Source organism: Meriones unguiculatus, chromosome 3 (genome assembly GCF_030254825.1).
Source record: "Meriones unguiculatus strain TT.TT164.6M chromosome 3, Bangor_MerUng_6.1, whole genome shotgun sequence".
NCBI lineage: Eukaryota > Metazoa > Chordata > Mammalia > Rodentia > Muridae > Meriones > Meriones unguiculatus.
In genome coordinates, this window is record NC_083351.1 from 22,289,283 (window position 1) to 22,298,291 (window position 9,009).

The 9,009-nt window shown below is 49.0% G+C and overlaps 1 long non-coding RNA gene across 3 annotated transcripts; it reads right to left on the minus strand.

Moving 5' to 3' along the window:
• Positions 1 to 288: 288 nt before the first annotated feature.
• On the minus strand, positions 289 to 9,009 carry LOC132652994 (uncharacterized). Of its 3 annotated transcripts, XR_009590593.1 has the most exons (9): positions 8,235 to 9,009; positions 8,040 to 8,158; positions 7,286 to 7,938; positions 6,432 to 6,591; positions 5,839 to 5,984; positions 5,257 to 5,359; positions 3,377 to 3,514; positions 2,731 to 2,798; positions 289 to 2,625 (listed from the first exon to the last, which is right to left on the minus strand). It is a non-coding gene; the product is annotated as an uncharacterized LOC132652994 (long non-coding RNA). The 3 variants fall into 3 exon arrangements; XR_009590591.1 differs by having other exon boundaries at positions 7,286 to 8,158; XR_009590592.1 differs by having other exon boundaries at positions 2,533 to 2,656; positions 7,286 to 8,158.

Sequence of the window (9,009 nt, forward strand, 5' to 3'; positions counted from 1 at the left end):
TCCCAGGAATCCAGGAGAGTCAGCCTCTCTGTCAGTAGAGCTTATCTCCATATGATGAGGTTATATGTAATCTTTCTCTCTTTTTCACTTCTTTGCTTCAATTTCCTTTTCCCTATCATGAACTTGCTTCTTTTGCTACTAGTTAAGCTGTGGTTAGTGTTGTGGTTTAGGGGCAAGTCCAATCCTTGATACATCTACCCCTCACCCCTCCCCCCCCCCCCCCCCCCGCAAAAAAATAAAAAGTAAAAAGTAACTTTTTTTTTATTATAACAATTATGTTTGGCCCCAGTGATGTCGGCAGGGTATGTTTGTTTGAAGGGAGAAGTGGGGGGGGGGGGGAGTCAAAGGTTGAGAACCAGTCCTTATTCCTGAGCGATAACTGTGAACTACCTCTTATTTACCTCATGGTAGGCAGGGCCTCAGCTAATTTTCCAAACCAGTTTAGAAGATTATCTGATAGTCTGCAGCTGAGAAACCAAGTATCTAGTTTGTAGGTCAAGAAACCAAGAGTCAGAAAGTTTCTGTTACTTTCTCAGCAGCTCGGCAACTAGAAAGTGATGTGGCAACATTTGAATTCAGGGCTGAATGACTTCAAGTCTGCACACTTTTTTGTCTGCTTGTTTGTTTTTGTTTGTTTGTTTTGAGGCAGGGTTTCTCTTTATAGTCCTGGCTATCCTAGATTCACTTTGTAGACCAGGCTGGCCTCAGACTCACAGAGATCCACCTGCCTCTGCCTCCCCAAGTGCTGGGAATACAGGCGTGTGCCACTGTGCCAAGTCTGCACACTTTAACCTCTAGATTCAGTAACCATTCTAAGCTTCTCCAGAAGATGCTTAGGTGTCCCCTGTTGGCCACTATAGTGGAACTACCTGAGTGCTGTGGCTCACATTTATAATCCTAGCATTGAGAAGACTGAAGCAGGAAGATTGCCAAAAGTTCAAGGCCAGCCTGGGTTATAGTGACACTGTTATAAACAGACAGACAGTGAGAATAATAACAAGAAGAAGAATAACAAGAAGTTAGCAGAACTATCTAGAAAACCCAGCAAAGTAAAGATTACTGTCCCATTTTCCAGATAAGAAAATTAAGGCTAGGGAGGGGGCTAGTTCAATGTAGTCAGTCAAGTTGCTGAGTTAATCAGAGTAGTAATGTTCCTTCTAGAACCCAGGTCTCTCTTCTCTCTTCTCTCTTCAGATAGCTCTTCGTTCAGCTACCTCGCCAATTCCTGAGGCTTCCTTCACAAAGCCAGTGACTCATGGTAAACTGTTGTGTGGACTTCCCCTTTCTCAAAAGGCAGAGGAAATCTGTGTATTATTCAGCCCCATGGGTGAATAATTTTAGGTCAGTTACCAAGTGGGCAGGGCAATGCAGAAGCTCAGGTCCAGTGGAGGATTATGTTCGGTCTGTCTGGGAGGGGTTAGCCTGTCTGATTGGTAGGGGTGGTCTGTCTGTCTGGGAGGGGCTGGCCCATCTGATGGGTAGGGGTTGGGTGTCTCTGTCTGGGAGGGGTTGGCCTGTCTGCTACCTTTGCTGGCACACCTGCGTGCTTCCTACCTGAGGGCCATGTCAGTTACCTGCTGAGTCAACCTTGAAGACTTACCCAGCCTTGAAGGCTGCACCATTAAGCAATGCAGAAAATGAGATCAGGAGGACAGAAGGCCTCCCTATTAATACCAGCTCAGAATTGTTTAATGTTCTCACACGTAAACTTTCCACCAGGCAGTATGCTAAGTGGATGACATGAGGCCCCGTCTAAGAGAAGGCTCTATAGCTCTGGGGCCAAATAACACGGGATCCAAGTCACGACTGTGCCACTTGCCTGTCGTATGACCCTGGCGCAGTTCTCACGTTCATCCAATCTCTGCTCTCTCTCCGTGGCTATCCTCTGCACTAAGCACAGAGATTCAGGCTCTTTCACTGTAGCTACCCTCCGTAGTGAGCACAGGGATTCAGGCTCTCTCACTGTGGCCACCCTCTGCAATGAGCACAGGGATGAGGGCTTTCAGTGACTAAGGTGAAGCGGATAAACCGTAGACATCAAAATACATAAATGATATTAGAAAAGGAAAAGGGTTTCAGGAAAATCCGACAGTGGAGTGAATCGAGAACTAAAACTTCTGGGGCTGGAATGAGAGCTCAGCAGAGAATCCCAGCACAAAGACAATGAAGCTTGTTCCTCTGTCTTGGGATATAGGACTCCCTGTCAGGGAGAGCACTGCTTCACGGCAGAATCTTTCTGCACTCCAACACAGACCAGGAGCTTAGAAAGAGGGGAGTAAGTAGGTAAGGATATCGCTATAGTGCCGGGCTGGTCCCGCCAGTTATCAGCTGTCTGATCTCCGCAGAACTGGGGGACTTGCTCAGCATCAGTCTCCTAACCTGTGCACTGGCCTACAGAAGAATCCTACGAGGAAAGAGAGAAGGTCAAAGGGCGTCAGGGTGGAAGCATGCCTGTAGAATAATATCCTTGGTGCATGCTGGCAGCTGGGGACTCCCGGCTCTGCATGTGGGTAGCTTTCTTGGGATACTGCTCTTGGCTGTACAGTTCTCCAGCCTGCTCCTTTTGTCCTTTTCTGTTAGGCAGCCTCCAATGGAGCCCGTTGTTTGTTACCTTCGAGTTACGTCCTAAGCCCAATGCAGACAGTAACACTGAGTGCTGAAATGGGAGAGATGATTCGGCAGTTATAAGCACTGTTTGCTCTCCCAAGAGGACCCAGGTTCAACTCTCACCTTTCTCATGGTGGCTCACAGCCATCTGTAACACCAATTCCAAGGAATCCAATGCTCTCTTCCGGCCTCTGAGTACCAAGAATGCAGGTGATGCACAGATATAAATGCGGGCAAAACACCCACACTCATAAAATAATAATTTTAAAAATATTGTCTATCTGTGTGCCTGGTACTTTACATTCATCATTTCAACAACTCTCTGCAGACCTGAGAGGTAGATATGACCCCATTTTATAGGCAAGGGAACCAGCTGACAGAGGTAGAGGGAGGTGACCAAGGTCGCATGGCCAATGAGTGAGGGTTCAGGTCCAGGTGGCTCCAAATTGCTCTCCCAGTGGCACCCAAACATCCCTGGGAGTGTTTTATCCCTCATCGCTTGCCATCATCTGTGGCTACGGGCTGCCTGCAGAGGATTGTGTAGGTCTGGTCTCCCAGTTGGAAAGAGATGGTTCTGGGATGCCTGGAGGAGCTCTAGCCCCCACAGGACCTGACCTTGAGTCATTACTTCACTGAAACCAACACTCCTCCCTAGAATCCCTCATACTGGAGCCATTTTCCCGATTGTTACTGGGTGGCCAGATTCCCAGGAAATGTGGAGCTACGACATCCGGGAAGGCTGCCAGAGAACAATCCACCACTCACTGACCTGGTGGAATCAGGAGGCCGTCTGAGTCTGACAGCGGTCCGTGGGAAACCTGCACTCTGCGTGATCTCTGGCGGGTTCCTGCCTCTCTCTGGACCTCGTTTCACAGCTTTTGTATTACAAACCGTCAGACTACAAAAGCTGTAAAATGAACAGGCACCAGACAGTTAGAATCATTGATACAGGAACAGGCAGAGACTCCCCCTTCCAGGTCCCATGAGATGGAAGACTGTGCTCTCTCTATTCTGCTCCCAGGCCATCTTGAGGGCAAAGAATATTTCTTTTGCCACCCTGAGCTAATTCTAGCCACCCTGGGGCCAGTTTTGTAGGACAGCATCTGGGAACTGTCCTCATGTCCACAAGTCAACACAGCAGGCTCCACAGGGAGGTTCCTCAGCTTCTGTCAAAGCACAGCTACCCAGCGCTGGGCATTCCCCTGCACTCCCATCAGGGCCCTCCTGACGTTGTCTGCAGAACTTGCACGCATGGTAAACCCCGAGGGTGAAGGCGTGCTTCACGGCCGTCAGCGGCACTGGCACATTCCATTTCATGGCCATTACAGAATATAATGACAGCAGCTGCCATTTGCTGGGCCTGGCACGGCACCAAATGCTTTATGTCTGTGAGCTCACTTAATCTCCTTATGAGCCAGAGGCCATGGACGAAGAAAGGGAGCCTCAGAGGGAGGGGACATGTGTCTAAGATCTTGTAAATGCTGGGGGTAGCATCTGAACTCAAGATCAGGAGTTCAATCACTCTAGGGTTGCAGCCTCCCCAGGGTGCCATGAGAGGTCCTCCAAGGTGGAAGGACTCAACTTGTCCCCAACCGTTACTTTTCAGATGGACAAATCAAGGCCCAGAGAGAGGTGTGGCTGGTCCACTCTAACAACCAATTCTAGAAACGTTCTAGGCCCACTGTCCCTCAAGTCCCCTCACACCATTCCAGAAAATAGAATGCTCATCAGGCAGAAGTAGTGGTCAAAAAAAAAAAAAAAAATCCCATCTTGAGCAATTCTCAGTAAGCCAGACAGTGTAAAGGATTTGCATATAACCAACTTCCAGAGGCCTTCAGGGTTAGAACAAAGTCCCAGCATCCCTCTAGGCAGCAAGGAGGCTGGGGTGCCACTCTAGTGGACTTAGCACCAGCTACTGGGCTGGGGTGGCATGTATGCCTAGAATATTTTTTTCTCCTCTAGTTGTCTTGTCTGGCTGATGTCCCCCTGTCCCCATGGAGGTTCAACACCACTTCCTCTGGGAAGGCCTCTGAGAGCTTCCAAGTTTCCCCACCGTTGACTCTCATGGACCCAGTTCTTTTCTTGTCTGTAATACACTGACCCAGCCTGGCCTGCGGACTCACATCAGAGGCCCATGAAGTGACAGTGTTGTTGGACCTTATTTACCCACCACTGACCTCCAAGGATGCCATTCCAGAATTTCAAATTAGCCTCATAAAACCAACTAATGGTGGATGCTTTGTAGAAAAGCAGGTTGGAGGCCCGGCCTGGTGGTATGCCCCTGTCACCCCAGCACTTGAAAGGATGAAGCAGGAGGACTGAAAACATCCAGGCCAGCCTATGTTACACATCAAGATTCTGTCTTAAAACAAACAGTTGTGTCACTCTCCCTTCCAGATCCAAACTTTCCCTCCTGGAGTTGAGGAAGGAGATATATAAGACTTAGTAAGCAAAAGGAAAGTTAACATGGTTTGGGAAGGTCCTGAAGCCTACAGGATTCACAACGCCCTCCCCGCCCTCCACCAACATTATAAAAACAGGGCTGGGGTTGTGGTTCTGTTGATAAGGTGTTTGCCAAGCATACGTGATGCCTGGGTTCCATTCCCAGCACCACAGGGAACAAGCATGTTGATACATGCTGGTACATACCTATAATCTCAGCACTTGGGAGGTGGAGGTCCAGGGGATCAGGAACTCAAGGTCATTCTGAACTACATAGCTAGTTTCAGGCTTGCTTGGGACACAGAAGATCCTGGCTCAAAAACAAAACCCAAATATAAACAAAGCCAAAGCCAAACAAACCAGCAATAAGCACTTGCTGTGTGGATTTGTGGTCCTGGTTGTCTAGGAACTCTCTGTGTAGACCAGGCTGGCCTTAAACTCAGAGAGATCTACTTGACTATGCCTCCTGGGTGCTGAGGTTAAGGGCAAACGCCATTGTGCTTACTGCTCATTTTTCCAGATCAGAAGCCCATATTCCCCACTGTGTTGGCTAACCAAGCACCTGCCCCCCCCCCCCCCCCCATATCATGGTCTTCCTAATTCCCTGCCTCTGGCAATTCCTTGTCAACTTCCTCCAAGTATCACACAGTTTATTCTCATTTTGTATTTTGGAGAGGCGACTTGCAAGGTTTATTGTTACCAAACAATCCTGATTTTTTTTTCTTTTTCCTAAAGCAGATTGTTTGGGTTAAGCTTAAACTTCAGCGTCAGGAAGCGCTGCGCACCCACCTTGATTCTTCCTCTCAGCAGCTGCCAACAGTAACTTTCCCTCTGTGAGAGGCCTCGACTGACAGCCCTGTTCCATCCGCTCATCTGGGAAGTGGGGATGCCACTGGCGTAATGTCTCAATCACCTGGTTGTGACATCACGATCACCTGGTTGTGATAAATGCAAAGATAAACAGTGCTTTTCCAAGCCTGGTTCAGAACCACAGTATTGACGTCAGCTGGGAATCAGCTCCACCCTGATGCCCTGAATGGAAGGCTGGGCGTGGGGCTCCGCAGTCTGTTACAACACCTTCCAGAGAACTCTGTGGCTGAGCACGGAGCCCAGTGCACAATTAACCTGGAAACGAATGACACGAGCTGTTGCCACTGTTGTTGGCAGCCAGGGTTTAATTTGGTGCCCTTCCTGTGAAGTTGACCGACCTTGCTGTGTCCCTTCCTCTTCAAGTCCCTCCAATACTCTCATGTTTAGACTGCTAATTGAACCATTTGCCCACACCGCTGTCCTTTGCTGAGCCAATCTCCCAGCCTCTCCTTGCACATTCCTAGCAACGGGGACCACATCACTTCTCTGGGTGGGTCAAGCTCTGCCCATACCTCCATGCCAACTTCATGTGCCCTGTGCAGACGTCCCTGGGGCTTCTTCTCCAAGCCTCTCAGCCATGCTGAGTCCTGCTCCAGTCCTAAGGCAGCCCTCCTGCATGCTGAACGTCAAATGAAGTCTGGCCAGGCCGGAGGGGCAGCGAGGCATTGTTTGCTGGGGAACCGCACTTCTGTTAGCCTGAGTTTTGGCAGCACTTTACCCTGCTGACTCACGCTGGTCTGAGGTCAACCAAAACCCCGGGGACCTTTTTCTCAGGAACTGCAGATGCTCAAGGGGATTGGATCACCCTGTCCTTCTTTGACGTGTGTGACTTCTTAAAATAACACCACTTTCGAGTTGTAAAACTTATTTGGGCTACTAGGTGTGGTGAGGCCTCCCTAGAACCTTGGTATTCAGGAAACTGAGACAGGAGAGTCCCGGGTTTGAGGTCAGCCTGGGCTCTGTCTCAAAACAAAACAAACAACAACAACAAAACAAACAAACAAACAAGGGTGTGGCTGGGATGGGAGGAGATGAGGTTACAACAGGATGTAAAGTGAATAAAAAAAAACCAAAAACATACTTGATACAGTAAATTAGGAAACTTAAAGAAAAAATAAAACTAACTAGTAATGGATATTATATATATATATTTTTTTTCTGACTAAAAAGTAAAACTTCAAACAAAAAAAATCACACTCGAAAATTTTCTATTTTCTTGTGAAAGAAAAATTGGAGAAAATAAAACCAATGTAATAAAAGGATAATTTCAAATTCTAATGTCTAAGGATTCAACATTAGTAGGGCAATGGGAACTTATCCCTCCCTTCTCTGAAGACTTGGATTTAGTTCTGGCTTCTGTACTTACTGGTTATGTCACAATCCATTTAGTGTCTTGTAACCTCAGTTTGGTCATCTGGATAATGGGGGCGATCATTGCCATTTCCCAGGACTGTGGCAAAGATGGAAATAACGGAAATTAAGCTTGCACTGTAAACTGCAGAGTGTTGGCACTTTTTTTTTAATCGATTTTTACTGGGTTCTTATACATCTACCTCCCTTCACCCCAATCCGTTCCAACACCACAACACCAAATAGAAGGAAAAAAAAAAGGTTAGAGGGCAGAGGGCTAGTGTGCGTGTCTTTTGACTACTTCCTGCTGGTTAGGATTGTCAGTTCCTTGGGGCAAGTCCAATCTTCATAGTCAATACCTCCAGCTTCTTCTCATCAAACTGCAACAGCAGCAACTGGGAGCAGCAGGGGGAAGCAGCCGCCGCCTTCCTCCTCCTCCAAGCATCCACTGTCCCTGTTCCCATTCCTGGCCCTGGCCCTGGCCCAGCCTTCTTCCCTCCTCATCCCCATCCCCATTCCTAGTCCCTCGTCCCTCTCTGGGCCCTGGCATTTATTTATACTCTCTCAGAGTCCCTGAGGTTAAACTATCTGCAGCTGGCAAATACCACGCCCTTCTCAGAGGCTTCGTGAGGCACATAGTCTGCTGCTGTGGACAATCTGAAGCAGCCCCTGGGATTAAAACGACAACATGTTTATGTAACATAACTAAGTTTTTAAAGACACCAAAACTCCCACTACCGCAGGGGCTGGTTTTGTTAAGAACTTGTCACCTGGCCAACTGCTGCTCTCTTTCTAATCAGGTCAGAGGTCACCTCCTCGGCAGTGTTCTGCATCTTGCTACCCTGGCTCTTCTCACTTCCTCTGTCTTGCAGCTACCCGGAGTCTGTCTCTGTGTTAAATAGCACTGGTCACTAACAGTTCTATGTCCTGCCACTTTAAGCACATCCCAAGCAGGGATCACATACCACCTCATCCACTGCTATGCTCCCAGAGTCTAACAAGGAGTGTGTGATCCACGATGGCTGTAGAGAAGTGTGGCGTGAGCGCTGGATAAGAAGTTGCTGAAGGAGCCAGGCGAGGTGGCCCACAAGCCTGTCATCTCAGCACTCTGGGAGGCAGAGGCAGGCGGGTCGCTGTGAGTTCGAGGCCAGCCTGGTTTACAAAGTTCATCTAGGGCAGCTAAGGCTAGGCAGGGAAACCCTGTCTCAAAACACAGAGCAAAACAAAACAAAGTTGTTGAAGAAAGGAATGGATAAAGTTTGGGAGACAGGTTGGGAATGAATGGTTGGCAGGCCGAGTCAGGACCAGCTGATATTCTTCGCTAGATCACCCTCCCTGTTACTAGAAGCAGAGAGGGCCCTACTTCCTGCTGCAGGCTTTGTCAAGCAGCAGACCAGGCTCTCTGACAACCCGGGACGGGTAGGCCCAGCTCTTCTTGTTCACAGCGCCTAGAGACCTTGCCTCCCAAAGCCTGGGAAGAAGGGAGTGTAGGGGGGCGGAGTAGGACAAGGCAGAGCTGGAGGAGTGGAAGCGGTCACCTCACCCTATCCCCGCCCCGCCCCACCACACCCCAACAAGCCTGACGAACTGAGTCAGTTGCAAACTGCCACTTTGGAAGGCAGTTCTCGGGTCCGCAGCTCCACCTGTGGAGTGATCGCTGGCCAGACTCCAGTCCAGCAAGCTCAAAAACTGAGGCCTCCCCAACACCAGTCGGCAGCCTCTGCTGGTCCCAGCCTGACG